General features: G+C 39.2%; 1 protein-coding gene across 3 annotated transcripts in view; it reads left to right on the top strand.

Moving 5' to 3' along the window:
* The window catches only part of znf385a (zinc finger protein 385A), an 80,420-nt gene that overhangs the window by 4,294 nt on the left and 52,740 nt on the right, over window positions 1-23,386 (top strand). Inside the window, exon 1 of one of the 3 annotated variants that reach the window (XM_077512990.1) lies at window positions 21,191-21,296. The exons of the other annotated variants lie outside the window; for them this stretch is intronic. The gene's annotated coding sequence lies outside the window, so the exon portion shown is untranslated. Of the gene's footprint in view, window positions 1-21,190; window positions 21,297-23,386 lie in introns of those variants that run through there. 3 annotated transcript variants of the gene reach the window in all.

Here is a 23,386-nt window from a genome sequence, read left to right as displayed (position 1 = left end):
AGTCAGTAAATTGCAAAAGCTGTTTCCATCGCCAAAACGTGCATTTTCCTTTTTTTTTTTTTTCTTGATACACTTCAAAATCCACCCCCTCCAAGCGTAAAAACCTTTTTCGAATTTTGGACCTTTTTCGAATTTCTGGCGTTTCCATTCAGTTTCTTTTTTGCAATTCTTGAAAATTTGAATATAATAGGTGGATAGACACCCACCTACAATCGTGAAGAGAAAAATGAAGCCTTTCACAACTACTCTAAGTAACTGTTATATTATCTGTCTAAATGTTAATGCGCCATTTGTTTCAGATATTCTTTGCATAAAGAGTTATAACACCACAACTGCTGATTCTATTCATTAACCCATCTATAGTGTTTTGCATTGTATGATAGCATTAACCCATTCACTGCCATTGATGTGTATATCCGTCAATGGCAGTGAATGAATTAAGTCAATTCCGTTCCCATTGACGTGTATATCCGTCAATGGCAGTGAATGAGTTAAGATAGCAGAAGGCAAAGCTGTGTGATTGTTTTGAGTACACACTGTCTAAATGGATTTGACGACAGCATGCTGCACCCTGCTAAATGCAGCGTGAAAAGGGCTTCATTCTTAATTTTGTTTTAGATTTAATTTGACAGTAAACCTCAACTGGGAGCGGCAATAAACAGCTTGAGGCCGTTTGCTATTAGACAAAATTCAGCCCTAATTTGCTTAAGAAGGGTAGGAAATTGATAGATAATATTTTGACATAGCGTGCTTTATTAAAAACTTTCAGTCATATTGGTGCATGATGAGCATTTGACAAGCAAAAAATGTTCTTGTGATGTTGCACTTTCTTGGCTTCATGTGGACCTTTTGCAGAGGGGGCGGGCGTGAGTTACCGGGTGTGGATGTTTCATCTACCCTCGGCTGACTCTTTGTATTTGGCTGGCTAATCAGTCTTCATAAAACCTTCCTCTCTTTTGACCCGTCTTTACAGATAATGATCATTTAATTCGCTCATTCACACATCCATCACCTCTCTCCCCTGCACGCGCTCAATTGGCTGCTGGAGGTCAACCTAAAATGGCACATGAGGGAGAGAATATGTTTTTTTTTCTTCAGCAGATCTTCCCCATTTTCTCAACTGCTCAGGTCTTCGTGTTTATGTCAAAGTGACACAGTAATTAGAACGCCTTAATGAGTCAGACATTTGGTATGCATGCAGGCACACTTCATCCCTTTGGGGTTCTTTGCATATCCAAGATATAAAGAGGTTTTAGAACAATGGCCGCTTGAGAGTTGTGAATAAGGAAATGAAAAAAAATTGGCTCAAATAGTGGAATGTTCAATTGACCACAATTCTTCAAATCAATTTTCTTTCATTGTCCTGATACATCAATCTGGTTTCCACACCACATTTTGACTGCCATTAAAACTGAAATGGAATGTGGATTAGGGCCACACATTAAAAAATTGTTATAATACAACACGGGTCAACAGCAAATTTTAATCACAGGTGGCTTTAGGTGTCCCTATTTGTATTTTTGACACTGATTTAAAAAATACTTTTTTTGGGATCGTTTTACTTTCTTTTTGTTTTTAATGTGGCCTATAAAAGCTTGCTTAATATGAATTATACCATGTGGTGTAAATTATAGCTATGATCGTTAAAAAAAAAAAAATAATCCACCTGTTGCTGAACCTACCCTTAATTCATAAATATTACTAAATTTAATTACTATTACATTTTACATTATTGTTATTTTTTAGAAACCCCGATGTGCTAGAGAAATCAAACGAGGGCAGTCAAAAAAAAAAATCTAGAAAAGGTTCCTTGCATCGCTCATTAAAAAAATTGTAAACATTTGTTACCCATCTCATTATTTCTTCTTCAAATTATAACTTTAATACAACTTTGTTGTCACCCTTTTTTCCTCACAGCTTTGAAACTGTTATCTTATCATTTACATTTTTTTTCGAAAATTATTCTTTTATTCTAAGTTGACTGCTGTATAATAAGACAAAATGAATCAAAACTAAATATAAACTGAAAACACTCACTTTGATGACGTGAACCATAGCAGGTGCAGTGAACACATATGTGTGAATGCAAATGGTGCATCAAGACACGTAGACTGTTACTTATGAAACATTCATACGTCGCTACACTCAATCAGAATTATTCTGCGCACAGGTGGCCATAAGCTGTAAAAATAACTGTTTATTTACATTCTATTACGTAATGCTGTTATTTTAAGTTTTTGTTTAAAGTAAACTATCCATCCATCTATTTCCTTAACCGCTCAATCCTCACAAGCGTCGCGGGAGGTGCTGGAGCCTATCCCAGCTGGCCTCGGGCAGTAGGCAGGGTACACCCTGAACTTTTTTTTTTTTTTTTTTTTTACTAAAAGCAAACATTTTGTGTTCTTTTGCGAGTTGGGGCTGTAATGGATTCATGGCATTTCCATTCAACAGGGAAAGATCATTTGAGATACGAGTACACTAAGTTATGAGTGTGGTCATGGAATGAGTTCAATTCCAGTATTTGGGATGTCTTAAGACACCAATGCACGAATGGAGATACAGTAGCCTACGTGCATTCATGCATACTGTTTGTTATACAGTATTGTATTGTGACAAATGATATTGCATTTGACCTATTTCACCTTTCAATGACACGGCTTACTTTCATCATCATAATCGAAATGAGGTCCGTGTCATGTGAGTGACCTAGGAGGCAAAATTTATGTGACACTTAACGTGTTTGAGGAGACCTGCGTGTGTGCGTGTGTGTGTGAGAGAGAGAGATGAGGTTGTCAGTGTTTGTAGATAAAGATGCAGCAGCACTTGGTCTCTTTTCATTCACCCAACCTGAGGTAGCCTTTCAGGTCAACTAGACACCGTAGCCACTCATCTTGATCTTTTTGTGCCAAGCAGGGTGTCAGGGGTTCAAAGATGGCATTTATTATTATTATTTTTTAAACATTTTGTTGAAAGTTGAGTTGAAGTTGATTAGTTTATAACAGGGGTGTCCAAACCGTTTCCTTTGAGGGCCGCATACAGAATAATTGAAGGATGCTCGGGCCATTTTGAAATTGTCCGACTTTATTAAACATGCTAAAACTAATAAGTCGATTAATAATGTACTATAGTTTAGATAGTTATTTTTAAACAGGACAGTTTGGAATTTTTCTTAATTTTGGGGTAGCCCACACCCCTGTATCACACAAGAATAGCTCCGCCCCATCTCTGAACCAATCTCCACATTCAGAATCAAAGGAAGAGTAGTCGGTAAATAAAATGACGAATTTTAAATCACTCGAGGATCTTAGTTAATTATTAATGTGATGTGTTCACAAATTAGACCTTGACACAGACAGCGGAACATGGAGGAAAACAGTTTTGCTTCTGGAACTGAAATCACTGACTTAATTCATTAAATTACAAAAATAAATATTTCTGTTTTAGATTTAAATAGTTTCTTTGCATATCTAGTCTAGAAAAACAGGCTGTGTCAAAAGTTATTTTTTTGTTTATGCTCAGGGCCGCTAAAAAATAGATGACGGGCCACAAATGGCCCCTGCGCCGTAGTTTGGACACCACTGGTTTATAACATTATTGATATATTTTCAGCACAGTACAGCGTTTTCCAAACATCGTTGAGCCACAGACCGGTTTAGCATAAGGACATCTTTTGAAAGACCAACACAGAAACATAAAAACAGACGTTTGAAAATACTCACTAATCTCCTGAATGTAATTGTTGAAATTAGTGGGAGCCATGTGCATGTTTTTCCCTTCCGTGGGTGCTCATCCAAATCCAGCTTATTATTTTATACTTTTCATACCTGCGCTGACATAATGAAGACTGTTAAATTGGGGAAAAACGATCATATTAGTGCGGTGCTCAGGTTTCTACACTGGCTTCCTGTTGCCCAGAGAACATACTTTAAAACAACTCTGCTTGTGTGCTCGTCTCTTCATGGTCTAGCGGCAAAGTACATCTCTGCCATGTCAGAGCCATACGAATCTTCTTGTGCCCTGCAAACCTCAGGTAGTGGGCTCCTCCTGGTGCCTAGAGTCAGGACTGAACATGGTGAGGCTGTATTTCAGTTTTATGCTGCTAAAATATAGAACAGCCCCCCGGAAAATATGAGACACACCTTGTGGTATCTTTTCTTTAACTTTTTTTTGTGAGTCTTCTACTCCTTTGTGGATCAAATTCATTGTGGTCAGCCCAACTTGGACTGCAACCTCTTTTTCCTTTTGGACTTTGATTTCTCGTAGGAATTTTAGCTATTAGCAAAGGTTAGCCAAATTTTCACACAAGAAGAATTTGGTCTGTTTTTACTCCAGAGTTTAAATTAAACTGTTGGACACTGAAGATGGGCCGAGCCAGGACTCCACTTGATCTGGTCTGAACCGGGGGCCCTTTCAGTCCACTCTGTCTCCCCCCCGAACATCAGTCTCAAACTTAATAATGTTCAAATCCAGGCTAAAAAGAGTTATATTTAGCTATGCGTAATGATTACAGTGTTATTGGCCTGTGACAAGTCAAAGTCCTCTGTAAAATGGCTGATTGGAAGCACGAGATGCCAAAAAGTAAAAGTAGTGTAGTCGACTTGTTGAGTAGTCTATTTGTCAACTACTATAGTAGGTTCAACCTGAAGAGACTCGAATGAATAAGCCTGAATTGTACTGGTGGAGAGAAATCCTACAGTGCATCCTTGTTGTATGTGCAATGTTGTTTTCAACATTGCAGAGCTGAGAGAAGTTCATTTCTTGTCTGTTTCACGCAGTGCCCTCTGTCAAAGACCACGACAACATGCAAGGTGAATGAGTGACATGCACACACACCAGCACTGCACACCTGCCTCCGAAGTAGTGCCGCTGCTCGGTGAAGCCAACATGCACCTGTGTGCGATTATGGTGTCACATTAGCGCTTTCACTGAGGAATCCTCAGGCTAGGGGACACCTGGGAGTTGAAGCCTGCACAATGTTCGCTATGCTTCAACAGGCAGTGTGACCACAGTAGAAATAGGCACAGATGATTCATAATAACCTTGCAGTGTTTGGCAGGTAGCTTCTTCACTGGCACTTGTGTTGAAAAACATTTGTTGCCAATTCCGACATGGCAACGTGATGATTTTGATCATCTAGGAAATTTTTTGTCCAAACTTTTGACTAGAATTTTATATATGTATATGAATATTCATCTGTTTCTGTTGCACTTTAAGATTCTGAATCTTGTTTATAAAATTGAATTTACTGTGACAACTGCATACAGTGTAGTTTCACTAGAAAGTAGACGTGCAACAGATCACAGAAGTTACGGTTCGGATCGGATCACAGATTTGAGTCACGGATCAGATCGTTTTTCGGATCCGAAAAAAAAAAAAAGAAAAGAAGAAAAGATAAATAGTACTTTGCATTTGTTTATTTTGTAAAGTGCTTTTCCCCATTAAATAATAATAATTAAAAAATCAATTCAAAATGTCTAGTTTAGCTGTTTAAATTTAGGAACACAACTTTTAAGTGCAATATGAGGCAGAAACATTCTTATTTTTACGTGGTTCATGTGTAAGGTATTAATGTCTTAAAGTTGTGTTCCTATAACCTAAACAGCTAATTTTGACATTTTGAGTTGAATGTTTTTCTTTTTTTAATGGGCAAAAGTGCTTTATGAATGAATGAATGAATGAATGAATGAATGAATGAATGAAGACAATGTTCTATTTCTCTTTTTTTTTTTTTTTTTTTAAATAATGATAAAACCTCAACGTGCAATTTAAAGCACATTCCCTTCCTTTACAAACGGAGAGTGAATTACAAAGTAGCCTTGGTCCAGAATATTGAAAAAGAATTCAAATAAGTTGCTACGGGACACATGATGCACTCGTTGGTCATGCTAACAGGTAGCACTAGCCCCTTCTGCCGTATGACGGCGTAATTAATAAGCGGTTTCTTAGCGTCCTAAATTAGCGATTGAACATGAGTTCGGGATGTGTTGATGTTGGCCGCAACTTCACTGTCAATCAACTACGAGAAAGTAACATCTAAAAGGGAAGTCATGCTAGCCATCACGCCACAACGTGGGCAAACTTCAAAGTAAAAGCGTTCTAATGCTATTTGCTTTGCCGTCTATGTGTTACTGTCTTTGGTAAACTTTCTTTTGAAGTCAGGCTTAGCGTGTTACGTCGAGTATGTTTCATCTTCCTTGACATGTCAGAATAGCATCGACTGTGAATGCGCGCTTTGTTCTTGTTTTCTCGCCCACCACCAATCCACGGATCGGGCACGATCCGAACCGACCACGGTGCAATGACGATCCGCTGCACTTGCACCACTACAATGGCAAAATCAAATGAGTCATTTTGGGAAATTCACTTTTGTGTTGATTTCAATCGTTAAAAGCAGAATATTTTGTCAGTACCGATCATGTTCATGAAAAGTAAAAGCCCTGAGTGTTTTATCGATCAACTAATTCAGTTGCAGTGTGGGAGGGGGCATTAATAACAATTCCCCAAGCAGCAGCAGCCAAGTATAAAACGCTTGAGCAAAGCAAACGTTTGGCAGGCAAAGATGATGCATTACTCATGGCTGCTCTATTTCTGTGCACCCTGAAGATGATGAGGGGTAGCCCACGAGAAAGGCTGGCTGATATAATGCAGTGAAAAGTGTCTTCATGAAAGACAATAAGGTCTTGGGAGGAATTAGAAGAAAATCCTCTGAGGGCTGTTGAGATACTCTTTCGTGCAAAGACCCAAAGAGAAATCAATTCTCCTTGAGACGCAGCAAGGTCAAGATGGTGATGCTGGTTGCCATGTCCGGAGAGGAAGCCGCATGGGAATCCATGGGAGTTTGCGGGGGAGAGAGACGGAAGGGACGAGTGGATAAAGGCAGCGAGGAAATGAGCAAAGAGTAAGACGATAGAAAGGGGCCAGATGATAGTCTTTCAGTTAAAGCTGGCCTACGGGAAGAAACAGATTCTTTTCCGCAACGCACACCCATACAGCCTAAGCGTCTCTTGTATCATCTGACTCATGGAATCTGGCTGATACGAGCTTTATCCATGACACACTGCTGGGAATGTCACCTCAATCTGTGATCCCAACCATTCAAAAGGCTATTTTCTTTTCCTTCATAAGACAAATGACTAAAGGAACTGTTTGAGAAGATTATTTGTGTTGTTTGTATGAAATTGTGGAAATCCAGATGTGCCATGTGCATCCAACAGACAATTAATGACAGGTCAAACAGATTCTCTGCGACCTCAGAAGGAGAAGGACTATGGACAGGAATGAGACACATTCTTTTTGTGTCCATGTTGTTTTCCCTGATGTTTTTTTTTTTTCTGTTGTGTGCACTGGATTTTTGCACTTGCATTTATAGAGATTACTTTATAAAGTGATAACCTTGGGCTGTGCAATTAATCAAAATTCAATCGCATACTGTAAACAAAAATAAAAAGATTATTAATACCAATTTTATATATATATATATATATATATATATATATATATATATATATATATATATATATATATATATATATATATATATATATATATATATATATATATATATATATATATATATATATATAGACTCATTTAATAAATCTTGTTTGGTCAAAAATGAACTTGCACAATTATAGAACATTGTATAATTAAAATCCATCTGTATACTTTGGCTTTTGGCACACTATGAGACTCAACATTGTTTTTGGTGTTTTGTAGTGCGCGCTGTGTTTTGTGTTATGAATCGGATATTTATTCTATTTATTTATCTATATATTTATTTATTCACTTGCCTACTTCTTGTTATTAATTTACTGATGTAAAATTTATTTACTTGTATATCAAAAAATACTTGTATACTTAAAATGTTTGCTTTGTTCTTGTTTTTCTTTTCTTATTATTTACTGCATGACCTATTTCTGTTTCATGTTCAGCACTTTGTACACAGTAATGCTTGTTTTAAAGTGCTTTATAAATAAAGTTGAGTTGAGTAATGTTTCAAAGAAATGTATTTGGCTTAGCATTTTTTACATTCACAAATTTTATTTTTATACCAATAAACTCAAAAAAATTGTCCTAATCGTGATTTAAATTATTACCAAATTAATCATGATTAATATTGTCTTCATAATCGAGCCGCCGTGCGATAACCATGCACACAGTATAGTAGCTTCTTTTGCTTTCTAAGAAACCCTGAGCTACTGTCTAGCTCTTAATCCTGAATGTTACGCTAACATTCTCAAAATAGCCCGAATCACCACGCTGACGCTGCTGACTAAATCTTAAAATGGTGTCCGTAATGGCCCTGTGATTAAACAAAATACGGCAATAGCTTGAGTCTAAAGTAGCCCCTTTGTGTCATCCAGACCACTGACAGCGAGTGCACAGCCACCGAGGGAGTTATTTAGCCGTTTAGTTGAATGAGAAGTCGTTGCAGGGTGCAGTGCAGGCGTCTGGTATGCACACCTGTCTCCTTGCGAGCTTGTCTCAGAATCCCTTAAAGCAGGGGTGTCAAACTCATGTTAGCTCAGGGGCCGCATGGAGGAAAATATATTATCAAGTGGGCCGGATCGGTAAAATCTAGGGATGTAACTTAAAAACGATCAATTATACGCAGATTTTCGTTATTTGTGTGCCAGCCCTAAATGACGGAACTCAACTGTAATCATATTGTTCCAAAAAATAATACAAATGCAAGTGGAACGTGGCAACACTGAGTCCTGGAAGTTAAATCGACCTGTTTTGCGTATATATTGTTCCCAGAATGCATAGTGTGGCACAGTTAATGACGTTATAAGGATGCCAATCCTTGTCGAATTTGTTACCAGTAATTGAATTTGTGTTGTATTTAGCATACTTCACTTATTTAGCCTATTATAGCAATAACAAGTTAATATTTTGTCTATAATTAATTTGATACTTTCATTATTTTTCACGTACAATTAGTACCTTTAGAAACACATTTTGCAACTTACTGTCGACTGAAAATGACATTGCAAGGGCTCAGGTAACCAATCACAACTCACCTGTTTTCTTGGTTTGGTCGTGTGACATTCACAAGCTGAGCTGTGATTGGTTACCTGAGCCCTTGTGATGTCATTTTCAGTCGACAGCAATTTGCAAAATGTGTTTTTAAAGGTACTAAATGTATGTGAAAAATAATGAAAATATAAAATTTACTATCGACAAAATATTAATGTTTGACTGCCAAAAATGGCTAAATAAGTAAAGTATCCCTTTAACATGTTTGTCGGTCTATGATTAAAAATAATAATAATAATTATAATAATAATTAAACAAACCGTAACTTTAAGTATACCGACATCCAGGACGACGATTCCCCGTACAAGTTGCATTGCTCATCTGAGGACTATTTGTGAAGTTACAAATTTTATACAAATTGATTGTGGCCGATTGATTAATTAGTCCGACATTACATTTGTATTTATTTTTTGTATTTTTTTTTAACTTGACAAAAATCCTCTTGCGGGCCGGATTAAACCCCTTTGTGGGCCTGATCCGGCCCGCGGGCCTTATGTTTGACACCACTGCCTTAAAGTGACAGTGCAAGAGGGAGGAGAAGGGATTTGCCATGACCTGCCCCACACTCTGCCCTGCCCCTGCCTGAGGCCGGGGGGAAGGGAGGGGCAGGGGAGGGAGATGCCAGAGGTGCAGATTAGAAGGCTGTCAGGGCCAAAGTGGGAGCTGAGGCCATCCAGTTTCTCAATGTGCGTGTGTGTATGTGTGGGAGGTGTTTATCATATGGGTGAAAATGACTTTTCTATTTCTGCATTTTCCAAACGTCAGAGTAGTTTAAAGCCACATTTATGGGATTCTTGAATGTAAAATAACACATAAAACGGACATACAATATGCCGGCTGCACAATTCACAAAGCGTTAGCATTTTGATGCAGTTGGTAGCGGCATATATAGTACACAAATGTCACATATCATTTACATTTGAATAATGTTATGAATGTTGGGGTTGAGGACAGCAATGCATTTTGGAAGTGCTATTACAGTAAATATAAAGCACATGTTTCTTCTTTTCGGCTCCTTTTTGTCTGAGCTGTAAATGAGAATTTTCAATGACAATGTCAGAGAATTATCATTTCAATTACATTTTTAATATTGTTGTTAACAGTGGTGTAGAACTAAAACACGTCATAAGAGTGGTTTGTTATATTTACTTACCTATAGTTTGCTAAGCCACAATTATATGAGGGCTTTTTATTTATTTTTATTTTTATTTTTTACTGTGGTCCCTAACTTAGCAGAGCGTTTAGAGATGCACACTGTATTCCTGAGAAATAGCCGACTTTGACAAAAAAAGGAAAGGGCGTGGAAAACCAAATAAATAGAGAGGGTGAGGAGAGGAATCTTCAGAGAGTGCAGGAGTGAATTGTATCAGTCAGTTCCTCTCCTCTCTCCTCGCAAGCCCTGAACTGAGTGTCTTCTCTCCTTTTTGTGTCGTGTTTAATAGATGCCAAACAGGTAACCCTGACAATCCAGAAACTACCAAAAATACTAAAGAATAAGTTACACAACTTAAACATTAAAAATATAAGTTAATGTTTCGGCTAGCACATATTGTATCGACAGCCAAATTTGCATTTCATTAAATTTGCCTCCCAGGCAGGTGAACTCATGCAACCACTCATTCTCAAAACAAAATTCCCTGCTTGAAATGAGTCAGACTCATTATCAGAATTTGTCTCCTCTGGCAAACGAGGTTCATTGGTGGGAAAGTAAGCACTGATAGCCTTTGCAAGTTGTGCGAAACCCGTATATTTGCGCTATAACCTCTTGACACGGCTCTTTTCATATATTAACTCATTTCAGTGGTCTTAAGTCCTGCATTCATTCGCTCTCACACAAGTTCTCCCGCCTTCTATTAGGTTCATCTCTGAAAACCTAATGAGCAAGACAAGACAGAAACAGGGAATACAGGAAAACAAGACAAAATGAAACATAATGAAATATAATATAAACAACAAAAACATACAATGACAGTTCCCTAATTTTCTCATTTGAGCCTGTGATGAGCTGTTTTTGTATGAGGTATTGCATTAACAACAGCTCTGATGAGTTTTTTTGTTTGTATGCTTGGCCAGTAACCACCAGCCAGGCACTGCCACAAATCTTCATTTAGAGGATTAGCCAGCAGGGAGATAGCTTGTGTTCTTTTGCTTTCATCAGTTGCCCAAGATCCAGCACTCGCGGACCAAGATTCTCTCCTTCCTTCTTCCATTCTTACCTGGCAGCCACACAATCATATTCACATGTACTGTACATCAATACAGTGCATGTATCCTGTCGTCTCTGCCTCTCCTCATCCCGCATATGCACAGAGACATGCACGTAATGCTCACACGTCCTGTCAGCGTGTCCCCTTGGGGTGCATCAGCTGCCCGTTTGGCACGCCTACTCAAGACACAACAAATTAAGGTCACAGCAGGGATGGCCAAGCCTGCAAAGGACAACACGAGCTGCTACAGTATATGTGTGGATGTGTATGAATATATATTTTTTCCCAACGCCTCTGACCTCTAAAAACTGGCATGACTCCAGCGAGTTATCATCAAATGGCTCCTGTCCCACTCAGAAGAAAATTGACCCCCAGCGCACCATTTTGCTCGATAAAAGGTGACACTGGCCCTCTTTTGAATCCAGGTTGGAAGACAGACATGAATACTCTCCTGATGGCTCTTTGATAATGCCTAACAAAGAACTATACCCCCTCATGTCTCCTTCAGGGTCTGTGAGGACTCTTTTTTTATTTTTTTATTATTATTATTTTTACTGTAGTGGGTCCACCAGTAGCTACTGTTTTTGGATTCCTTTTCAGACCATTAGCATGTGACACACTCTGACATGCCCAAATCTTTTGGAGTCATACGAAGTTGTTCTGCAAAGATATGCCCTATAAATTAATAAAATCAAACGTAACACAAACCTTATATGGCTTAATCTCAGCGAGCATCTAAAGGATTAACAAAGTGTGTCTGTGTTTTCTATGTGCTGTTTTTGTTTGTTTGTTTGTTTGTTTGTTTGTGTGATTCAACCGCTTAACTGGACAAGTGATGGCACACGACAGTTCTGTTGCTGCATTTGGGATGATCATGATAATGAGTTTAAAGTCAAGACAAAGCAAGACAGCACATCACCTAAAATATTTTACAAAAGAACAACGGAATACATTCGCAAAGCAAAGTGAGCAAAAGTGGCTTAAAAGTACTGAAAGAATGACATTTAAACAGCAAACACATTTACAAACTGCAAACACACACACACCACCCTCTATATAGGAACATCAGCACTTTTGGCATTAGTTGTTGTGACATGTATAGGGCATACAGACTTCTTGCTTTAACCACGGCAGTCCCGTTTTTGAGCCTTGAGTCAGCCCCATTGTTTTGTCCCACTACTATGCAGGTCCCATCCATCCCAGCATCCCACTATTTATTTATTTATTTATTTATTTATTTATTTATTTATTTATTTATAGTCCAGTTAGCAAGCACTTTTTTTGGGTCATGTGCATGATAATTACAGTTTTTTTTTTGTGTGATTCATATGATAAACCAATTAGAAAGAAACTGCTAAAATTGCTAGCAAGCATGTTTTCATCATACTGGAACAAGAACTACTCCCTCCTTCTATGTCTAAGAATCATGGGAAATGTAGTCCTACTAGTCTCATGCTGCAGTCACCGATTTATGCATGAGGTAAATTACACAGCCAGCTTCCAATAGCTGCCGAGCAAAAAAAAAAAATGTTGGACAACCAAGATAGATTTAGCATTAGCTAAACTTTAGCTAATTTGTTATAAATAGTTCCTGGTAAAAAAAAAAAACTCAATATGTTATATTTTGGCTAAACAAACAAACAAACAAACAAATAAATAAATAAATAAATAAATAAATAAATAAATAAATAAATAAATAAATAAATAAATACAAAGTGGTATGGTGTCCAGAAGTTCCAGGAGGCTTGTCCTTCCCAATGCAACCCAGAGACCTCCGTTGAAGGGCAGTATCACATTCTGCCTGAGTGTGCGCCTGTGTAATCCATAGCTGCAGGGAGGGTGACCTTCACGGCAGGGAGGCAAGCAAGCAAGCAGGCAGGCAGGCAGGCTGCGACATGAGCTGGGCAGGCAAAAGGATGCTGGGGATGAAATATGCCACATTAGTTTTGATAATTACAGTCTACATAATTACTTCAATGAGGTGGTCTTTTTTTCATTGCAGAGTGGCGGAAATATTTTTTTCCTGGATTTCAATTAATGAGTCACAATAGATGAAATTTATGTCAGAATATGTAATGCAAATACATCAATCATTTATGTAATTCAATCTGAACGTTTGTGAACAAAAACATTGCTGTAGTGCGCTGAGGGCTGAGTAAAGGTGAATCCAGTGGCAGGGAATGTTATTGGCAGCGATGTGAGGGCGATGACGCAGCCAAATAGACCCCTGCTCATGAATGATGCATGTCCCGATCGGCCCCCATGGTGAGAGGGAGTCGGACAGCTGGGTTGCTGCGTGCGCATGGTGCAGAACAAGGTGCGACTTTTTATGGCTCCCGGTCCCACCTACATCACACCTCAACTCAAAATCTGAAGCATGGGCTGTTACTCTCTGGGGTGGAGACTCCATATATCCCCAACGCTTTACTGCGCCTTGTCTTTTATTCCTTTCTTCAATTCCCTTCATGCCCTTGCATTGTCATCCTTTGACTCCACCTCCCTCCCCCACTCACCAAGCTCCTCTATTTTTGTCAGCGACAATCACTGTATTTTCCGTCTCACTGCCCCGCACTGCCGCAGTCTGAGACTCACATCATAGCAGGGTTGAAGGAGAAAGAACGCACGGGGTGTGGGCGTGTGGGTGTGCGCAAGACGGAGGAAAGGCTACACAATGGTTTGTTGTCGCTGTCACATCTGTCGGCTCCTTGGGCGTCCGCGGAGCGAGAGGATGACATTCCATCACATGTCAGCAGGCCTCACATGCGAACATACATAACGTGTGCTCAATTATAGCTTTTGAGTGGAGCTGATGCAGATTATACTGTATAAAATAAACTATAGTGCCATAATGGTAACCTTATCCCAGTGAGAGCCCCTTGAAGAACTGTAGACACATTTCAAAGTCAAGCAATCTGACCTTCGAGTGGATCTCTGTAATTTTAAAACAAATACAATAGTGCCTTGAAATACAAGTTTAATTTGAGCCATGTTCCAAACTCAAGTCAAGTCAAGTCAAGTCAAGTCAAGTCAAGTCAAGTCAAGTCATCTTTATTTATATAGCGCTTTCAAACTCAAAGCACTCTTATCTCAAATGAGCTGTAAGACACAGACACGGTCGTGGTTGCAAGCTCGTCTTCAATTGCCTATGTCACATGTGTAACCGAGTACATCATCGGCATGGTACATCTTGCAGATATTGTGTGCGTTATTGTTAATTTCGTCAACAAAAACTAAACAAATTTAATTTCGTTAACACACATTTTTCATCCGACTAAAACTAGACTAGACTAGACTAAATCCCTCATTAATAAACAATAACTGGGACTGAATCAGTATGCATTTTCGTTGACTAATAAAGACGAGACGAAAATGTCCTTCACTTAATAAAAACTGGATTTAAATCTATGGACATTTTAGTTCATGAACAAAAACGAGACGAAAAATATGTGATTTTGTAAAATCTTCCCTCTGCTAACAAACACATGGAACAGACAGGAGTTGGATTCACTGTGAAAGGTAAAAAAAAAAAAAAAAAAAAGTAAATTATAGTTGAACTTCACATTAATCCACCGGCTGTAACGTTTCAACAATAATGTTAATGCGACTGCTAACTAATGCTGGCTAACTTACTAGCTCATTGCATGGAGCCATAGTAGCCACTGTAATTGTGTGTCAAGTTGTTTTTCATCAAAAAGATTTGATGTGAAATACTTTTTGATTCAAAACGTTTCCATATAATCTGCTGACAAAAATATAAAAGGGTAAAATGGTTGTCCTGACTAAAACTAGACAAAAACATTGACAGTTTTTGTTCACTAAAACTAGATGAATAAAATTACGTTTTCTTGGACTAAAATAAACACTAAAATGCTAGATTCATAGTCGACTAAATAAAAATGGGCTGTGGTTGACTAACTGTGATAAAAACTAACAAGCGCGATTGAACCTGTTATGTTCTGGGGTTGGATCCCAAACACGCAGACACAAATAAGATTAACTCTTTATTAGCATAACATCGAGAGACGTAGAACAAACTTGGCTAGACGAGAGACAATGAGAATGCATCGAAAATAACAAGATGCCAAGCCCCCTTTGGGCTGGGTAGATGCATAGATGAACAGAGGTAATAATCCGACAAACACACACACACGCACACGCACCCCCACACACGCACACACACTTCTCAGTTTGGCTTAAATAGACAGTGAATCAATCACATTGGTTGTTGCTAGACATGTGGGTAACAGTACTGACATGGAATTATCTGGTTGGCTGTTGACCCAGTAAAGAGATTAAAGATTCTTGACATCACATAGCTCCTGACATCACATAGCTTAAAACCAGTTGAAACTAGATGCCGATTACATCAGTTCAAAACATCAGTTCAAAACAGACACTTGACCTCACGGTCATGATAAAAACTTAACCATGGCGTGACCCAGTCATGAGTCAAGACCCAAACATTACCCCCGCATGACCCTAGTCATGACAGAACCTGGACTAAAACTGAGACTAAATTTAAAAATGGCATGATATTAGTGTGCTTCAACCGCCCTAATTTTAACAAGAATGCAGGGAGCCGCTTCGACTGGCCAGGAGTTAGCTGTGTTCCATCCCACAACGGCACAAAAAGTATAGTTCTATCTGCGCTAAAGTCAAGCAAAATACAAATAGTTTTTAGCTTTTTTCTAGACTGATACAACCACATCACATTTGTTTGTCCTTTTATGTCAGAAAAATGCAGAAAAGATATTTTTTTTTTGGCACATCGCAATTTTTCCTTTCCCTTTCACATGCACACACAATGTGAATGTCAACAATCATTGCATCTCAAAACTCTGCCGTGTCCTGTTTGCTGAATCTGAAACACACAAGGGTGCTGTACAGTATTACAGCAGAACAATTTCTGGTAAACTACCTTTTCTTATGGCTGGTAATAGTATCTGTGATAAGGGGGATAAATGCAGTCGGCCGGTTAAAGCTATCATACCAACGCAACCGTTATGACAAAGTCAATATTTGTGCAACAAGCTGCTTATAAATGTGCATTTCATTTTCAAATCAATAGTGAACAATAATTTACTGTAGTTAAGGACAGTGGACACATACTGTAAAAAAAATCTCACAGTTTAGCTGCACTGAGTCAAAGAATGTGTGCGCCAATATTTTGTGATATTTTGGAAAAAAGGGAGCCGCTCTTGTGTGGTAAATATGTCACCAGGGCGGCTCAAGATTGAAAATGTGCTAGCTCTGCACATCATAGTTGCGTGCGCACGCAAACACAAACACACAGCACGCAGGCACACGCGCACTACTCGGCTATCCTCCTTCACGAAGATGACAAAATCGTGGGACTGCAAGCATGTCACCACGGCCCAAAAGAGAAGCGAGTGCAGCATCAGAGAGTGACAGCGAGAGTGTGGGGGGGAGGGGGCTTGGAAGCAGAATTGGCCCATTTTGGATGTATTGCATGTGTTTAACCATCTTTTGTACCATCATGTTGTTGGTTCAATTCACATTTACCGCAGGGAAGAGAGCCAAAAGTTTGCAGAGGGAGAAAAAGCAGCGTAAGCAAGGACATTGCAGTTTTAGGTGAGGAAGAGGAGAAAGTCCCACTTGTGCTATACAGTATGTGGATAAAAGTAGGTACACTTCTGAAAGGGAACAATTAGTTCACCCAGAATGTTCATTGTGCAACTTACATTTTGTAACATTGTGTTATATTCATGGGAACAATTTGGGTCGAAGCATCTCCATGAAGCATCCATCCATCCATCCATTTTCTTGACCGCTTATTCCTCACAAGGGTCGCGGGGGCTGCTGGCGCCTATCTCAGCTGGCTCTGGGCAGTAGGCGGGGGACACCCTGGACTGGTTGCCAACCAATCGCAGGGCACACAGAGACGAACAACCATCCACACTCACACGCACACCTAGGGACAATTCAGACTGACCAATTAACCTGCCGTGCATGTCTTTGGAATGTGGGAGGACACCGGAGTACCCGGAGAAGACCCACGCGGGCACGGGGAGAACATGCAAACTCCACCCAGGAAGGTCCGAGCCTGGACTCGAACCGGATACCTCAGAACTGGGAAGCGGACATGCTAACCACTCGACTACCGTGCCGCTCCAAGGACGAAGAAAATATTTTTTGCACTCCCTCCCCAACTCTCCCCTGCGTCTGTAAATAGTATTTGTCTACAAAATTGCTGTAAGAAAGCATCTGCAGATGAGGTAATCTTGTGCACTCTGACAATGACAGCACCACTGCCCCCTACTGTAGTGGATGTGAAATTACACTTTATTTTAGTCCGTGGCGTCACACCTTCACCCCCCTATTTTAGAAGGATTGCTATAAAGCTGTGCTAGGATTAGTTTACTGTAGAATAAATTAAAAGTCTAATATCCACTTGTTGGTCATACAAAAATCATCCATGAGGAATTAAAACTGTCCCGCATTCCATTTTAACCAGCCGCCACATATGACACGTATCAGTGTCACTTGGGTGTCTAAGTCCTGCCTTCTTGCACAGTCAGACTGTACCGTTGTCGGTGTCAGATGTGATCGGGCTGCCAAATTATATCGGGGTCGCCTGCAGATGACGTCACGCTACAGGATTGTCTGGAAATTCGCCGTTTACAATTATTCAAAATAACAATGGACTGAAATTGTAAAAACGTAAATAAACCTAAAAATATAAAAGCATAATACTTTAAGAGTGAAAAAAAAAAAATAGATTCAAGCGCCTTCGCACTTGCCGGTGACATCAGTACAGTAGCTTCGGTTTGGTTTCTTTTTTAGCTGTTCACAAATCAGTCACAATAACGAAAAAACGTAATGATAATAGGAACACATTAACAATATAAACTGACAATATGTGTCACATCTGAGACAATTATTTTGTGTATGTATCATTTAGTCAATCTATTTTATTATTTGTTCAATATATTTTGTGTTTATATTCTTAGGGTTTATTTACGTTTTTACAATTTCAGTCTGTACATTTTGTTATTTAAAGTACACCTTTAATATTTTGGAAGCAGAATTGTAATATATATGTATATATGTATATATATATATGATTTTCTGGAAAGTAAACCGCTAATATCATTAACATTGTTGTTTTGGTACTGTTGTGTTGTATTGTATTGGCTATTGATATATTTAAGTTAAATGTCATATTGAATGAAACTAACAACAAAAAGCATTGTTACTGTATATCATCAAATAACTACAGTAGTTGTGCTCAAACATCCACTAACTAGTAAAATGTAATATACTGTATAACATTTTGGAAATGACTTGCTCAACACAGATTATTCAAGTTTTTCTCCGAAACAAAACATGTCAGTATTGTAAAAGGAGATTGTCAGTGCCTCACTGTACTAATTTAAATTATTCCTGAGGTGGATACTGGATATTGTGCCAAGGTTTCACCAAGTATGAATATATGGCTGGATCAGAAGACACCTCCAAATAAGCAGGGCTTCTTCGACAAAACACTGCTTTCATAAATGTCAAAAGAATAAGCTTCAAACCTATTCAAAACGATTATTCCCGGCACCCAACAGAGCTTTGAAACCACACAGATATACAGAAACGCGGCTAATTTTCACCAGCCTCTTCCCCTCCTCTCTGAACCCCTTTTTAAATCCTAATCCCCTCTCTACCTTTTTCCAACTCCCTCCTCTTGCTCGCTCCACGTGGCTCTCAGCCGGGCCAGCGTTGGCTCCAGCGTGAGACACAATTACAGAGATGATGGCCACTGTCAGTCAGCAGCTCACAGATGAAGCCGGGCCTCTTTAACATGCTAATAGAATGCCAGATTCAATCAAGGCTTTGTATGGCAGCGGGGAGCGACGCGCTGCTCATTATGAACAAAATCATAATAACAATGAGGCTCTGCCGCAGTGGCATGTGGCACCTAAGTAGCCACAGCGCTGGACTTACTCTTTATGAACAACCTCATTTCCCTTCTTTTCTTCTTCTGGTCCTCGGGATGGCGACATGGGGTTGAAGAGACTAATTTGCTTGTGTGTGTTTTAATTATTGAAGTTATTTGTATACAATTGTAGGACATAAATAACATGATCGCACTCGTGGCCCACAAGATATTCCACTCATGTTTGTTAATACTTCAAGTCCAAGTGCATTAAAATGTTGGTTGATTCTGTATTTCCTCTCTGAATCTATTTACAAGTGAGAGGAAGAGACACAAACAAATTGAGAAATTGGAAAAGTTTTCAAATGGAAAAAGTGTTCTTGTCATGGGAAACGTGAACCCTTTAGAAAGTCAGAGACAAGACAAGTAGGCTTTGAGAACGAGGGATTAAAAGCACACATGAAAGGAGGTCAAATTCAGGTCAAATTCAACCTAATGGCAGGTCTAAGAGGTGTGCCTATTTCTCCTAAGGTGAGGTCAAACCATATTATGCACATAAGGCCATCATGCAGTTGCTTCATGAAACTGGTGCCCCACCACACAAATAGAATTTTAGAGTGAATTTTTGTTGAGTAAAATGAATTCTCTTAATTACACTAAAACAATTAGATTAAATGAGGTTATAATTAACAGAAAGCATTTTAATAAGTAATATTTTCCCAACATACTTGTTGACTTACCCAAATTCACTTTGGAAGTTGTGGACGTCCATGGTATTGGAATATGTCACATTTCTTACTTTGGTAGGGCTCAAGTTCTTTTTTCTTTCCTAATTTTTTTCTGACTGACTTGAATTAGCTTGTATATTCCTATTTATTATGTGATTCAGTCTCCTTTTCAAGAAATCGGTTCCGTGTCTGCAATGAAGCATTCATGTCAGGTGAGATGCTGGATCTATCAAAAGTTACCATTGATTATGAATATGATAATTAATAAATTTGACTTATCTTGGCAATATTTTTATGGACTGGATGATGATGCTCATTATGTGTAAGAGAAATCACGTAATTTGATGTTACTTTGCACTGACGATCATACGTTTGGTCCACTGCATGGTACTTACTTTGTTCTTCACAGCTCCACACTTCTGTTTCCGTTTTGCACCAATTAGCATAAGAATATAGCTAAGTTTCGTAATTATTCACATTCCTGGTGAAAACATGGTCAAAAAGAGCTTGTTGAAACATGGCTCTTGGTGATCTATTATACACTGCTGCCACCTGCTGGCCGTTTTTGTAATAACTACCATTGCTTCAGGCGTTCTGTTCAGTTCAGATGCTGCATCAGTCTTCTGTATGCTCTACGGAAAAAAAAAAAGTATAAATACGTTTTTGGGACCCTGGTAATATTTAAAATCAAACGTATTCATACATTTTTGGGAGCAAATTAGTTAAATGGTGTATTTTTTTTTTTAAACTATGTGAAGCACATTGAGTTACCTTGTGTATGAAATTTGCTGCACACCCGTCACCATGGGCGGGCCATAGGGGTCCGTGCCCGCCCACCAAGATGATTGTGCCCGCCCAGTTGAGGCATGGATGTCTAAAATGGTTCTCCTTTTTTTATTATTATATTTTTCCATTCATTCGGTTTAGCACTCTTATATCCGAGTGTCAGTAAACGCAACACAGGTCTCGCGGTGTCGGAGGTATGTTACGTTTGTGTTGGCTGCTTCAGTTCATTGCTTCTAATGCTCGCTACTCGCCGAATTGTTCTTGTTTTTGGCGTCGGCTACGGCCAACGGTGGCCGTTTGTACAAGTAACGCATTCTTGCAAGATGTCACAATATGAAGAAATAGTGGTATGGTTTTGTTTGATTGATAGTCTTATCTGCAACAGCCATCACAGTCTTACTGAAAATAATGCTAGGTATGCCTTACGCTGACTTATACGCATACGCGACAGATATGTCAATTTTGGCGTTCAATGCAAGAGTCATGAACATTTTGTACAAGTGAAGCTGCAAGTTTCTGAGGACGCTGGCGCACAAGACAAGTGAGGAGGGACATACTACAAACTTCTTTCGTGTTGGCAACTAAAGAGTCACTTGGAAAAAAAAACAAAAAACTACGGAGCCCACATATCGTTTTGGCATCTACAATGAGGTATGATTTTGCTTTCCTTTTTTTCTTTTTAATTCTGCTGCAGACACCGTTCAAACAGGTGGCCCGTTCGAAGCAATACGTCAGCACATCCGCCCTATTGGATGTGGCAATTGTATTTGCCATTACATCGGCAAAAATAGTAAGATTGACTTTGAATGGGATAATATAATCAAAGGTAATAATAATTCCTTATTAATCCAATGAGTTGTGGCTTGATGATACATCTCCAAGGAGAAACAGAAGGAGGCATCTTTACAAATAGCTTCACTTTGCCTCGTCCAATATGGCTGCGGCGTCAACGTACTCACGTCGCCACTGCAGTCTACTTTATGTGTGTGTACTGTAAATGCGGTCTATGATAATACTGTCAGCGGGTGCCATTCAATGGATAGATGCACGACAGTGCTACATAAATTTATACAAATATATTGGGCAAGTTAATGCTGTCAGTATGGTATTCATAATAATTGGGCCCGCCCATGCATTTCATGTGCCCCCCTTAAGCCTGGGCTCTGGTGACGGGTCTGATCTGCTGTATAAATAAATCAGAGACAGAAAGATATGAGTAAACATAAAACAAACTTAAAGACTACCGGTAAATAAAGTCAATTTAGTATAATGCTAACAAACAATACAAAATGGAATAAATGGGCTAACTAATGGCAATGGTGTTGTGATATGTCCTTAGAAACAACGGATATTTGATCACCATACCTACATGTAGACATGTATATACTGTATATCATTTCCTATATTTGTATATAAGGTGAGTAAGGTTGTCCCAAAACCGCAAGGTCTTTTTTTTGACAGGTCATTCATTTGCTTTACAAGGTTTCCTCTCTGATCACATTCGAAGTCACATTTAACAAGCATATTGCGCCACATTCAGCATCTGATATCATCATCATCATCATCATCATCATCATCATCATCAATGCTCATTAAACTGCTTTGGATGGACTTTGAAAATTTGCAGCATGCCTTTCATCCAAGGTCTACTTTGTTAGAAAATCTTACCACTGGGATGTGATTTTAGCCTGTTCGCTTTTGGTTTTATCATCACTTATTAACAACATTTGCTGTGATCTCATGTGCTGCAGGATTGAGATTTATTCCAGCCAGAAACAACCACAGCTCATTGAATGATGCATTCCCCGCTCTCATAGAAAAAATATGCAAAGTTGCAGAACTTGAAGGTATCTGAAGTGAGCATTCCAGCTTTGCTTTGATAAAGTTGATGACAAGAAGGATTCAATGTACAATTTTAAAATGATTATTTTAGCTTTGACTTTTAGAAAGTACAACTCTTGTCGTTCATCCACATCCTTAGATGTTCACCACAGAGGGCGATTTTGATGGATGCTGATTTAAACAGAATATAAGTGTCATTTGTGGTGCCTGTAATGACATGTGACATTAGAGTGGAGCCACACACACACACACACTTAGAACGATTGAGCTCCGTTTTTGGTCGCTCAGGGATGCGCAATGAGCTCTAGAGGACATGTTGTTCGTTAGGCTACTCTATATTCATAGACAATACACATCCAGTCCCCTCCCCTACTCAATTAGGCTGATAGGATGTTGCCCTCTAACCTCCTTGGAGAATAAAGGTCAACGTTATTGTTAGTGTTCCTCAAAGAGTACAGGTGTGTGCTTTTAAATGCCGTCATCACCCGCATTGCGCCAGCCCACCCTTTTCCCGTTCTTTCCTTTAGGGGTGGGGGTCTAATCTATGAGAGAATCTGCTGCTTTTGTGACTCTTCCACCAAAGTGCATTTGGGCTGCTCCAGCTGATAGAATTCCACACCTGAGGGCGCAGGTTCCTGGGAATAAAGTTGCTGGCTATTGTTCCAGCAGGGTGTGTAACCACAAGAGGATGGGAGTATTTTATGGTGGGGGGTGGGATGACTTTGGGAGCAACGTGGTGGAAAACAAGGAACAATAGAGGGCAGGTGGCAGGAAGAAGAAGATGGGGCCACTCTTGTGTCACCTTCTTCTCCCCCTGAGCCCACTTCCCCCATTTTCTTTCCCCATGTCTTTCGTCATCCATGTTATCAAGTCTAATCCCCTCGCAGCACACTGGGTCA

This window comes from Festucalex cinctus, chromosome 2 (assembly GCF_051991245.1).
Source record: "Festucalex cinctus isolate MCC-2025b chromosome 2, RoL_Fcin_1.0, whole genome shotgun sequence".
Classification (NCBI taxonomy): Eukaryota; Metazoa; Chordata; class Actinopteri; order Syngnathiformes; family Syngnathidae; genus Festucalex; species Festucalex cinctus.
The sequence above is the reverse complement of the archived record's forward strand: the minus strand, read 5'-3'. Positions and strand labels throughout refer to the sequence as shown.